The sequence below is a fragment of the Marmota flaviventris genome, chromosome 4, assembly GCF_047511675.1.
Source record: "Marmota flaviventris isolate mMarFla1 chromosome 4, mMarFla1.hap1, whole genome shotgun sequence".
NCBI lineage: Eukaryota > Metazoa > Chordata > Mammalia > Rodentia > Sciuridae > Marmota > Marmota flaviventris.
The window spans coordinates 139,333,801-139,347,908 of record NC_092501.1 but is presented as its reverse complement, the minus strand read 5'-3'; the positions used below and the strand labels follow the sequence as shown (position 1 = coordinate 139,347,908).

The 14,108-nt window shown below is 35.7% G+C and overlaps 1 protein-coding gene and 1 non-coding gene across 8 annotated transcripts in view; one reads left to right on the top strand and one right to left on the bottom strand.

Moving 5' to 3' along the window:
* Pds5b (PDS5 cohesin associated factor B) overlaps positions 1 to 14,108 on the top strand; it is a 197,850-nt gene that overhangs the window by 12,293 nt on the left and 171,449 nt on the right. The window lies entirely within an intron of this gene.
* Positions 2,369 to 2,441, bottom strand: Trnat-ugu (transfer RNA threonine (anticodon UGU)). Its single transcript has one exon. It is a non-coding gene; the product is annotated as a tRNA-Thr (tRNA).

Genomic DNA, 14,108 nt, shown 5'->3' with positions numbered 1-14,108 from the left:
GCACCCAATGTAAATAAATAAAAGAAAATAAAGGCCCACCAACAACTAAAAGCATATTTAAAAAAATAAATATAATAAAGGCATGCTGTCAATCTACAACTATTAAAAAAAGAATATTGTCACTTTTTTTTTTATTTAAAGAAGATTTATAGTTGTGTTTGTCAGCTTTTTTTTTTTTTTACTATATTACATTCCTGAGACAGTCTACTCTCAAAAACTTATTTTGGGGCTCATAGTTTTTGAGTTTCCATTTGGTCATCAGGTGCACCTTCTGTTTTTAAGCCTCTGATGGGGCTGCTGGCTGCAATAGTTACATGTCAGGGAGCAAAACCATGTAACTATTGCATGTGTGTAATGAGAGACTGAGGGAGAAAAGAATGGAGGGAGTGGCAGGGTTCCCACTATTGCCCAGTGACATGAAGATATCCCAGTGGGCCCTACCTCTGAAAGGTTTCACTGTCTCCAAGTTGCACTACCTTAAGATCAAACTTTCTGAGTCATTGGGATTCCATGTGTGTGCCACCATCCATGCCTTTGTCAGTTTGTCAGTTTCTCTGAAAAAGGATTTTGGGATTTTCGATTGGGATTGTATTCATCCCTAGATACGTGGGGAATTGACCTCTTAACAGTATTGAATATGGTCTTCAGTCTTTAACAGGGTCCTCAGTGATTCCTTCCTCCCTGTATTTGCAACTTTTATAGTCATCTTCCACATTGTATCAGAGTTGGTTTGTGGAGAAAGGGTGATGATATGTGACTTGAAATTAGTGTATTAAATGCACTGTGGCTTGTGTATTGGTCTCTCTCTTAATACCCACTTTGAGGAAAACAAGTTGCCTTGTTGTGGAGTAGTCACTGCCAAGACTGAAAGTTCTGGCTTTTTTTTTTTTTTTTTTTAAATGGTATTGGAGATTGAATCCAGGGGTGCTCATTGAGCCAAATCCCGAGTCCTTTTTATTTTTTGAGATATGGTCTTGCTAAATGGTGAGGGTCTTGCTAAGTTGCTGAGGCTTCCCTCAAATTTGCAATCCTCATGCTGTGATCTCGGATTTTACCTGTTTACAAGCTAACAAATCATCCTGCTACAGTTATATAGATGTTGATAGAAGATACATGCATGACTCATGGGTTAGAGTTGAAGGATAGTTTTTTGTAGATAGCAGAGATATTAGTATTTTTGTGCCAGTGCCTTGAGCTCTGGTTTATACTGGGTAATATGAAGTGGACCAGATGACAGTTTTACATGCTGTGCAATGTGTTACATGAGGAAATCTGTATGGACATAGGGGACTTGAAATTTTTTTCCATAATTTTTTAATTGGTACATCAGTACATAATGGTGGGATTTGTTACATATTCATATTTGTACACAATATAACAATATAATTTGACTGATACCATTCTCTAATATTTTCCCTTTCCCTCCCTTCCTCTGCTTCCTGTCTTCCACTGTACAGATCTCCCTTCAATTTTTATGAGATTCTACCCCGTTTTTCTTTGTCTCTAGCTTCTACATATTAGAGAAACATAATAGCCCTTGACTTTCTAAGTTTGGCCTGTTTCACTTAACACAGTGTTTTCAAGTTTCATCCATTTTTCTACAAATGACATAAAAAAATTTCATTCTTATGGTTGAACAAAACTCTACTGTATATTTTTACCACATTTAAAAAATCCATTTTGTCCATTATTGGGTATGTAGTCTGGTTCCACAGTTTGACTCTTGTGAATTGTGCTACTATGACATTGTATGTATGTATCACTGTAGTATGATGACTTTTCAAATTTTTTTAAAAAAAATATTGTTAATTGTAGATGGACACAATACCTTTTTTTTTTTAAAGAGAGAGTGAGAGAGGGGAGAGAGAGAGAGAGAGAATTTTAATATTTATTTTTTAGTTATCGGCGGACACAACATCCTTGTTTTATATGTGGTGCTGCGGATTGAACCCGGGCCGCACGCATGCCAGGCGAGCGCGCTACCACTTGAGCCACATCCCCAGCCCACAATACCTTTATTATTTATTTTTTATGTGGTGTTAAGGATTGAACTCAGTGTCTCACATATGGTAGGCAAGTTCTGTACCACTGAGTACAACCTTAGCCCCTGACTTTAATTCTTTATGATGAATACTGAGAAATGGTATGGTTAGGTCATATGGTGGTTCCATTTCTAGTTTTTTGAGGAAATTTCATACTGATTTCCATAGTGGTTGTACTAATTTACAGACCCATCAACAGTGTAAAAAGTGTTCCTTTTTCTCTTCATCCTCTCTGGCATTTATTATTGTTTGTATTTATTATTGTTTATATATAATATATATATTTTAGTTGTAGATGGACACAATATCTTTATTTATTTATTTTTATGTGGTGCTGAGGATCGAACCCAGGGCCTCATGCATACAAGGCAAGCGCTCTACCACTGAGCTACAACCCCAGCCCTATTGTTTGTATTCTTGATGCTGCCATTCTGATTGGAGTGAGATGAAGTCTCAGTATAGTTTTGATTCGCATCATCCTAATAGTTAATGATGTTGAACATTTTTATATACATTTGTTGGCCATTTATATTTCTTCTGAGAAGTGTCTGATTAGCTCATTTTTCCATTTGTTATTTGGGTTATTATTATTATTATTTTTTAGTTCTCTATTCTGGATATTAATTCTCTGTCAGAAGAGTAGCTAGCAAAGATTTTCTCCTATTCTGTGGGTTCTCTTCACATTCTCATTTCCTTTTCTGTGCAGAATCCTTTAAATTTGATGCTATCCCATTTGTTAACTCTTGGTATTATTTCCTGAGCTTTAGGGATCCTATTGATAAAGTGCCAATATGTTGGGAGTGTTGACCCTATGTTTTCTTCTAGGAGTCGGAGTTTCTAGTCTAATACCTAGGTCTTTGATCCATTTTGAGTTGACTTTTGTGGAGGATGAGAAATAAGAATCTAGTCTCATTCTTCTACATATAGATAACCAGTTTACCCAGCACCATTTGTTAAAGACTGTCTTTTCCCCAGTTTGTTTTTGGTACCTTTGTCAAGGATCAGATGTCTGTGTGGGTTTGTCTCTGTGTATTCTAATCTGTACCGTTGGTCTGTGTGTCTATTTTAATGCCAGTACCATTTTGCCATTTTGTTTTTGTTCCTATAGCTCTGTAGTAAAATTTGAATTCAGGTATTGTAATGTCTCCAGCATTGTTTTTTTTTTTGGGGGGGGGGCGTGGTTAAAATTGCTATGGTTATTCTGTGTCTTTTATTTGTTGAATTTTAGGACTGTTTTTTCTAGTTGTGTGAAGAATGGCATTTGTATTTTGATGGGGATTACATTGAATTGTTGTGACTTTTTAGTAGCATATCCATTTTAACAATATTAGTTCTACCTATGCATGAACATGGGCATGGGGGTCTTTTCATCTTCTGAGTTTTTTTTTTTTTTTGGTACCCAGGATTGAACTTGGGCACTCTGTCACTGAGCCATGTCCCCAGCCCTATTTTGCATTTTATTTAGAGACAGGGTCTCATTGAGTTGCTTAGTGCCTCAATTTTGCTGAGGCTGGCTTTGAACTCAGGATCCTCCTGCCTCAACCTCTTGAGCTGCTGAGATTACAGGCATGCAAGGTCATCTAACTTTTAATTTTTTTTTTTCTTCTGTGTTCTATAGTTTTCAATGTAGAAGTCTTTCACTTCCTTGATTTAAGTTTTTTTTTTTTTTTTAAAGGTCTTGTGAATGGGATTTTTCTTTTTTCTTAGCAGATTCATTATTGGCATATAGGAAAGCTATTAATATTTGTATGTTGATTTTGTAAAATACTTTGCTGAACCTATTAGCTATAGCAGTCTTCTCGTGGAGCTTTTGAGTCTTCTAAGTATAGGCTCAGATAGTCTGCAGTGATAATTTGATCTTGTTTTTTTTCTTTTAATCTCTCTTATTTCCTTTTGCCAAATTAGTTGATCTAAGATTTCTGGTACTATATTGAATAGGCCTGGTGAGAGTGGACATACTTGTCTTGCTCTAGATTATAAAGGAAATACTTTCAATTTTCTCTGTTCACTGTGATGTTGGCTTTGGGTTTGTCATATATAACGTGTATAGTGATGAGGTAAGTTCCTTCTGTCCCTAGTTTGTTGAGTATTTTTATCATGAATGGTCCTTGAAAATTGAAGGCTTTCTTTGCATTTATTGAGATGACAAAATGATTTTTGTCCTTAAATTTATTTATGTGATGAATTGCATTTATTGATTTGATACGATAAACCATCTATTTTAGTCTTTTTTTTTTTTTTTTTGCTGTTTTGACTAAAGGATCTGACCAGAACAATAGTAGAGGAGGAAAAGTTTATTTGAGGGCTTATGGGTTCAGAGGTCTTAGTCCATAGAAGGCTGACTCCATTCCTCCAAGGCTGAACATTGTGGTGGGAGAGGGTGGTGGAGGAAAGCAGCTCACATCATGGTGACCCAGGAGGCAGAGAGAGACTACTCTCCAGATACAAGACACGTACACCAAAACCATGCCCCAGTTCCCATCTTCTCCAGTCTCACCCTACCAATTCTTGCAGATTAGGCTAAAGCTACAACCTAATCATTTCTCCTCCAAACCTTCTTGTATTGTCTCACACGTGAGCTTTTGTGGGACACTTCACATCCAAACCATAACACCATCCTTGCTTCTCTGTGATAAAACCAACTTGGTCATGATGTGTAATCTTCTTAATATGTTGTTGAATATGATTTGTTAATATTTTATTATGGATTTTTACATTTAAGTTCATTAGGGATATTGGTCTGTAGTTTTCTTCCCCTGATGAGTCTGTCTCTGGTTTTGGTATAAGGATGATACAGGTTTCATAGAATGAACTTGTAAGTGTTCCATCTCTTTCTAATAATCAGTAAACTGAGGAACCATTAGCATTAGTTCTTTTTTTAAAAAAAAATTTTTTTATTTTGTTTTTTTATCAAATGCAATGCTGAGAATTGAACCTAGGCCTCACATGTGCTAGGCAAGCGCTCTACCACTGAGTCACAACACCAGCCCACCTTAGTTCTTTTTAAAAGATTGGGTAGAATTCAGCTGAGATTCCATCTTGTTGTGGACTTTTCTTTGTTGGAAGGCTTTTTATGAATGCTTTCATCTCATTCCAGTTATTGGTCTCTTTAGGTTTTCTGTGTCTTCTTTATTCAATTTTGCCAGGTCATGTGTCTAGAAATGTGTCCATTTAATCTCTGCTTTCCAATTTATTGGAGTATAGTTTTTCAAAATACTTCCTAATGATCATCTGAGTTTCTGTTATGTCTGTGGTGATTTCTCCATTTCACCTCTTATTTTTAAATTTGGGTCTTTATTTTCTTTTGATTAGTTTGGATAAGGGCTTACTAATCTTCTTTACCTTTTAAAGAACTCATTGCTTATTCCATTTATTCTTTTTTTATTCTCAATTTTCTTTGATTTCAGCTCTGATATTAATTATTTCCTTCCTTCTACTGGTTTTAGAATTGATTTGTTCTTTTTCAAGGGCCTTGAGATGCATCATTAAGTAGTTTCCTTGAGATCTTTCTGATTTTCTTATGTAGACACTCATAGCCCTAAACTTTCCTCTTAGAACTGCCTTCATAGTGTCTCCAGGGTTCTGATATGTTGTATCACTATTCTCATTTGATTCTAAACATTTTTAAATTTCTTGCATTTTCTTCTGTCACCCATTGATCATTCAAAGATATATTGTTCAGTCTTCATGTGTTTATATAGTTTTTTTGTGTTGATTTTTGATTTCATTTAATTATGATCTGATAAGATACAAGGAATTATATTAATTTTTTTCTTTTTTTGTATTTGCTAAGATTTGTTGTGGGCCTAAAATATGGTCTTTTTTTTTTTTGTACCAGGGATTTAATTCAGGGGCATTTAACCACTGAGCCACATCCCCAGCCCTCTTGGTATTTTATTTAGAGACAGGGTCTCACTGAGTTTCTTAGCATCTCACTGTTGATGAGGCTGGCTTTGAGCTTTCAATACTTCTGCCTCAGCCTCCCAAGCTGCTGGATTATAGGTATGTGCCTACCTTTCCTGGCTGTTTTGAAGAAGGTTCTGTGAGCTGCTGAGAGGAAAATGTATTCATCTGTGTTTGGGTGCAATATTTTTGTAGAAGTCTGTTAAGTATTTAATTTATAATAATTTTAGGTTTCAAGTTTCTGCTGAGTTTGTTTGGATGCCCATTTTATTGGTGAGAAAGGTATGTTGAAATCATCTAGTATGGTTGTACTGGGGTCTGAGTCTTTAATTTGAATAGTGTCTGTTTTATGTAATTATATGTACCAGTGTTTGGAGCATAAATATTTACTATTGTTATATCTTCTTGTTGTGTTACTTCCTTTACCAGTATGAAGTGACTTCTTTGTATCTTCTGATTAATTTTGGCTTGAAGTTTGTTTTCTTGGATATGAGAATAGCTAATCCTGCTTGTTTTGGGGCTCTGTTTGCATGTGTATCAATTTCTGTCCTTTCACTTTCAGCCTGTGACTCTCTTTACCTTTAAGGTAGGTCCCTTGCAAACAGTAGATAGTTGGGTCTTGTTTTTTTAATCTATTCTGACAACTTATTTTACTTTGAAATTTAATGTTGTTATAGAGAGCTGTTTATTAATTCTTGTCATTTTGATTTGTTTCTAGTGTTTAATTTGGTCCTGTTTCTCATTTGCTTAACCACTGTATAAATTAGATTTGTGTATTTGTAAGTTTTGAGATGTTATTGATTTTTCTGTAGTATTGGCCTAGTAGTGATAAATTCTTTTTAATTTCTGCTTATCTTGAAAAGTTTTTATGTCTTTGATTCTGAGTAGTAGCTTTGCTGTGCATAGCAATCTTGGTTGACAGTTATTTTCTTTCAAGATTTGGAATACATCATTCTAAGTGTTGAGAGCCACAGCCGAAGGGGCCCCAGCAAACTTCCAGCTGCCGGCTGATGATTGGCTCACAGCGGCCCCAGCAACATCTAGCTGATTGGCTCCTCTGCGGTGATGCTCATTGGGCTGTTTCCCTGCCCTTTCAGACCACGGAGCTGCTCATTGGGGGACTTTTTTGGCTCTGCCCACGTGACCCAGCCAATCGCCTTCAAGAGCAGGAGGATTGTGGGAGGTGGAGAGAAGCTTGTGTGGGAGAGAGAGGCTTGTGGAAAGCCGGTGGTGGCAGTTGAGGCTCTGAGGGTTTTTCCTGAGAGGCTGTTTTGTTTGGCGTGTGTGGTTCTAAAAATAAAGTTAGTTTCTTTTGACAAGTGGCTCCTGATTGTGCCCAGCCAGACTGCGGCACTAAGTACTCCTGACTTTTAGAGTTTGTGCTTAAGAAATTGAAAGTAATCATAACTGGCTTACTTCTAAATGTGACCTGATGTTTTTCTCTTGAGGTTTTTAAAATTTTATCTTTTCTTCTGTAAGGCATTTTAATTATAACATACCATGAAGAGATCCTTCTTCCATGTTGTCTATTTGGGATTCTGAATATCTTCTGTATCTGGAAGTCCATTTCATTTTCTTGTTTTGGAAAATTTATTTCCCTGAAGTGTTTATCTGTTCCATTGTCCTGAATCTTGCCATCCCTTTTCAGCTCCAATGATTTTAAAATTTGTTTTCTAAATGTTGTCCCAGAGTTTTTGTATATTCTGGTTACGGTTAGTTTTTTAAAATATTGTCTGAATGTTGAAGTTGGATACTTTGTTTTCCATTTTTATGTGATCTGCTCTATTTGAGAGACTTTACTGAATAGTTTGGTTTGTCTTTCATTTCCAAGATTTTTGTTTGTTCTTTTTCAATATTTTTATCTCCTTATTGAGTTTCTCATTCATAGCCTGTACTGATTTCCTTAATTCATTCAGTTGTTTTTCTGTGTTGTTTGAATTCATTGATCGTTTTATATTCATCCCTTTGAATTCTTTATCTGATATTTCATCTTCTACAATATCTTGAGTCAATTGTTTGTGTATTATGAATGTTAGGAGATATTGTACTAGCTTTTCTCCCCCCCCCCCCCCCATGTTTCTTGTATTCTTGTGTTGGGTTTTATATATCTCTTAGAGTGGATTTCTCTTTCACTCTTATGTGTGGGCCATTTTAAGGTATGTTCTTCACTTGCCAAAATATCCTAGAATGATCTAGATTGAGACCCTTTTGTATATGTAGTATATCAAGCCTTTATGTTAATTTTCTTTTTCACTGTAGGAATGAATGTCTGTTGAGTGGGACCTGAGAGGCCTACCCTTGCCTTTCCTACTTGGGGCTTGATTGTTGGTTTTTTTTTTTTTTTTTAATCTCCTCTATTATTAAAGCATAGCTGAAGTTCAAGTGTGGTTAATTTGTGCGTGGAGCAAGGTGTGGTATCTTTTGGCTGGGTATAGTTGAACAGCATAGTCCACTCTGTGAACTTGTGGTGTTCTTGTGGATTTCAGGCATCTCATTGAGAAGCAATATGTAGAAATATAAAAAAAGACCCATTAAATATTGTCTCAACATCCACATAGCAGAGAACTGAGGACTTTTGCAAGTGGCCTTGAGTGAACTTGGGAGTAGACCTTTCTGTAGGTGACCTGAGTTACAGTTTGACTGCAACGTCAGGAGAGACTTTCAGCCACACTTACCAGCTAAGTTGCTCCTGCATTATTATTATTATTACTATTATTATTATTTTCTTTTTTCCTTCTTTTTTTTTGTCTTTTCAGTGCTGAGGATTGAATCAGGCCTCACATATGCTAGACAAACACTTTACCACTGAACTACACTCCAGTCCTGTTCCTGAATTCTTGACCTTCAGAAACTGTGTGAAATAATAAATGTTTTGAAGTTGTCTAAAAGCCAGAAATGTTAGCATCATGTACAGCATGTTAAAAATGCAAATTAGTAGACCATCTTAGACCTACTGCATGTGAATCTTTACTTTTAACAAGATCCACAGAGAAGAAAGCTGTATTATTTAAGTCGTGTTAGAAACACATCCAACTTGTCTCATTTGCAAAGTTAAATTTATTTTTAATGCAGTAGAATGACATCATCACTTGAAAATAAAGTGTAATAATCATTTTTAGTACCTTAAAGAAGAAAATAAATATTTTGAGCTGGTAAGTTTTGGGGTTATTTCACAATAATTGACTATTAGTACAGGTTTGTAGTTTTCCAATTAGATAGTTTTCAGAAATGTAATCTATACGTGTATATATACATGTAAGGTCTCTATTATAAAGACTAATGTTTTAATGTGATATATTAATTGTATAATTTGATAATCGGTGTTAATTTATTACTGTAAATATATATAATGTAACCTTTTCATTTGCTCTGTAGTGATTTTGCATGTTAAATTTATCCCTAAAAATTTTGTCCTTGGGTATTTAAAAAATTTTTTTTAATATTTATTCTTCAGTTTTTGGTGGACACAACATCTTTATTTTATTTTTATGTGGTGCTGAGGATCGAACCCAGCGCCCCACGCATGCCAGGTGAGCACGTTACTGCTTGAGCCACATCCCCAGCCCCACTTTGGTATTTTTAGAGAGTAGTTTCCAGTTTTTATTTTTTAGTTTTTTTTTTCTGCTAGTATATAGTATTTTTATTGCCTTTTTATAACAGTGATATTATCTGTGAATAAGACAAGTTTTATTCCTTCTTTTACTATCTTTAAGTGTTTTTTTTTTTAAAGAGAGAGAGAGAGAGAGAGAGAGAATTTTTAATATTTATTTATTTTTTTAGTTCTCGGTGACACAACATCTTTGTATGTGGTGCTGAGGATCAAACCCGGGCCGCACGCGTGCCAGGCGAGCGCGCTACCACTTGAGCCACATCCCCAGCCCTCTTTAAGTGTTTTAGTCAGCCTTTTCATCATGTGACTGAAAGATCTGGCAAAAATAATTAGAAAGGAAAAGTTTTTCTCACTCACAGTTTCATAGTTCTCGGTCCATGTCCTTAGACGACTAACTCTGTAGCTCTGGACCTGAGATGAGGCAAAACATCATGGTGAAGGAGTAAAGTAATTCAGGACATGGCAATCAGGAAGCAGAGTGTTCTGCTCACCAGGGACAGAATAGAAGAAACCTCAAAGGCATGTCTGTAGTGACCTGGTTCGTATAGTCACATCCTTACATTTAGCACCCAGTTCATCTTTATCAGTGAAGTAATCACTAACTAGGTTATAATGTTCATAATCTAATTGTTTACATCTGTATGTTTGTTCTTATATTTTCTTCACACATAAACTCTGTTGGACTACACATATCTAAACTATAACATTCTGCCCTTGGCTTCCCAAAATTCATACCCGTTGCGACCTGCATGGCTGAACCCTAGAAACTGGTGAGGGGCAAAATGGGGGATTAAGAAAGACACACAAATACTTAGAAAGCTGGGCCCATGTGGGACATGGACCTTTGATGGAGGAACAGTGACCCAGAGCTAGCTCAGCACATTTATTATATAGGGTCTCACAATTATAGGGTCTCTGTAGTTAAAACTATAGAGGCATTGCTTTTTGTGCACTGAAAAGTTATAGAACTAGAAACATTTTTGTAGGTATTCTGCAGTGCTAGGAACATCCTGTTATTATCCTGTTGCATCCAAGAAGCCCATTGTCCAGAGTTTCTGCAAAGCAGGTAGGCTTGAAGTTATGTTTTTATGTTCAGAATTCTCTATCCCCTGCAGATGGTGTCTGAGCTCAAGGTCAAGACTCTTATTGTTCCATACCTTTTCATAGAACTTCCTCAGGCAGAGCTTTACTATAGTTCCTGTGCAATCTTGTCCTGTACCTTCGAACAGAAAGTTCCCAGAGCAAAGTGCAGCCAACAGCTCTGAAGCAGTCAAACATCATGATCCAAGTCACTACTCTCCACACATGCCCTTCTCAAAATGCAAAATATATTTAATCCATTTCCAAGAGTCCCTATAGTCTAACAGTTTCAGCCTTACTCCAGAGTCTTCTCTGAGACTCAAGGCCGGTTCTCAGTGTAAGCCCTGTAAAAATCAAAAGCAAGTTACATATATCCAATGTATAATGGCACAGAACAAACATTTTCATTTTATAAGAGAGAAGTAGCAGTATAGAAAGAAGGAATGGGACCAAAGCAAAACTGAAATCCAGCTGGGCAAATAAGTCCTGTACCTTCACGTCCAGCCTCTGGGACACGTGGCATTGCAGTGTTCTCTCCAAAGGGCTTGTGTAGCTCTACCCTTATGGCCCTACCAAAAATTGTGTTTTTCTCTTGGCTGCCTTGCTTAATTCCTACAGTTTTCCTCAGTAGATGTTCCATGGTACTGGTAAATTTATCCCTAAAAATTTTGTCCTTGGGTATTTAAAAAAATTTTTTTAATATTTATTCTTCAGTTTTTGGTGGACACAACATCTTTATTTTATTTTTATGTGGTGCTGAGGATCGAACCCAGCGCCCCACGCATGCCAGGTGAGCACGTTACTGCTTGAGCCACATCCCCAGCCCCACTTTGGTATTTTTAGAGAGTAGTTTCCAGTTTTTATTTTTTAGTTTTTTTTTCTGCTAGTATATAGTATTTTTTATTGCCTTTTTATAACAGTGATATTATCTGTGAATAAGACAAATTACCATGCAGTTAATCCCGACCAGTGGATTAACCCACTGATTAGGTTATAATGCTCTTAAGCTAATTATTTTACCTCTAAACTTTATTTTTTAAAAATCTCTTACACGTTAACTTTTGGAGGGAGGCACCACGTATCTAAACCATAACATTAAGCCTTTCATTTCTTATTACCTTACTGGACTGTATGGTATTCTCATCACCACGTTGAAGATAAATAGAGTGGATGTCCTTGTCTTGTCCTTAATGTTAAGGGGAAAGCAGTTAATCTTTTACCAGTGACTGGAATGATTAGCAGTGTACTTTTTTCTAGATTAAAAACAAAGAGATGGAGGATGATCCCTTTATTTCCAGTTTAGCAAGTTTTTTATTTTTATTTATTTTATTTTAAAAAATGTTTATTTTTTAGTTGTAGTTGGACACAATATCTTTATTTTATTCATTTTTATGTGGTGCTGAGGATCGAACCCAGGGCCTTGTACATGCTAGGCGAGTGTTCTACTGCTGAGCCACAACCCCAGCCCAAGATTTTTATTTTAAAATTTTGAATGGATGTTGAATTTTGTTAACTCCACCTTTTTTTGTTTGAAATTTTTATTATTTTAATTTTCCATTTTAAAGAAGTACTTTTTTCCCCTTTTAAAGCTGTATGACTTCCTCCTCCTCCTCCTCCTCCTCCTCCTCCTCCTCCTCCTCCTCCTCCTCCTCCTCCTCTAGTGGTTGCTCTGGGGATTACAGTATTCATCATTAACTTTCATAGTTTACTTAGCATTAACATTATGCCATTTCCTGTAAAATAAAAGGACCTTACAGATGTAATTATATTTAATCTTTGTGCTATTGGTGCAAATGTGTTTTGCCTCAATGTAATTTTTCTTTCTTTCTTTCTTTGATTTACATAGTTGACTTTCACAGAAGTGTTTAGTAGAAGAGAAAGATAAAGCTTTCTATACTTTTGTATATAACTACACATTGTTTCTGGTTCTTAAAAATATCTTTGTGTTTGAACTGTTTCACATAATGCCATTTCCCCCTTAAGACTTTCTTTAATATTTCATTTTGTTACATAGCCTGATGATAGTCTCTCAACTTTCATTTAAATGAATGTATCTATACATTACTCTTATTTTTCAGGGTTGTTCTTGCTGGATGTAGAATTCTGGATTGACAGTCTTTTAATTACTTTAAAGATGTCATTTTATTCTCTTCTGGTTTCCATTATTTGTTTAACTTTATTATTCAGCGATTTGATGTGTATTTTAAATTTATTTTGGTACTCTGGGGTTTGCTGAGCTTATCTGATAATATGAATTGATACCTTTCACAGACATTTAGCCGTTATTAAGAAAATAACACTCCCTGTCCTATTTACTTCCTCTTTCTCCTGAGAGTCTAGTTACACCTGTTACTCATCTGATATTTGTTGTGTAGGTCTGTGAGTCTTAATTTTTTTCCACATTTTTTTTTTTCTTGTAGCTTTTCACATTGTCTATTGACCTGTCTTTTAAGGTCACTGACTAGTGTAATTACTAATGTGCTGTTAAACTCATTTTCAAGTAATGCACCCTTCAATTCTAGTGTTTCATTTAAAATTTTTTCACTTATCTACTAAGAGTCCCCATTGCCACCATGTATTTCTGTTTTTGAGTATATTTGTAATGTCTGTTTTAAAGCCCTTATTTACTAATTCCCTCATCTGGATTACTTAATAGTCATTTTCTGCTGACTGCTCTTTCTCTCTCTTGGCAGTGGGTCACATTTTCCTGCTTCTTTTCATGTCTAGAAAGTTTTAATTGTAAAGTGGACTTTGTGGATGACACATTGTATCTCTGAATTTACATGCATGTTGTTATGAATATAGTTAAATTAATAGCTGATCATCTTGAATTTGTGGAGGCTTGATGTTGTACTTTTAAGATGGGTCTGTAGAAAGCTTGAGATGTTTATTAAGCCCTTTTCAGATCGGAACTTCCACACTCATGTCACCTTTGCAGTGGGTAGCAGCTGAACTTGCTTCTGAATTCTTTCAGCTCTTTAGTTTATTTCAGCTGGAATTCTTGCAGTCTTCTCCAAGCATATGAAGTTCAAGGATCAGTGAAAAATTTGAAGGAGTTTATATTAATTTTTGAGGCTTTTCCTGTTGTGGCTATCATGTTTCCTGAATTTGCCCTCTGAATTTCTAGCTATTTTGTAACCATGAACTCCAAAAAATACTAGCTTTCTGCTTGAGTTCTAGCTAACCCATACTGTTATAGACTCTGGAGTGCATTAGGGTAAAATTGCATAAATTTGGATTTCCCCCAACATACTTCTTTCAGTGGTTAAATCTCTAGTTGTACTTGTTCTTGGTTACTTTCTTTTGTCTTCAAATCATCTTTTCCCCTCAGACTTTATTATCTATGGAAGGATTAGTATGATGAGCTGGAAAAATCCTTTTACACCACTGTCAGAAATCTTCACAGACTCATTTTCAGTATAATTTAAAACTAGGCCTTATATACCATTACTGACTTTATTCATACCTCTCTT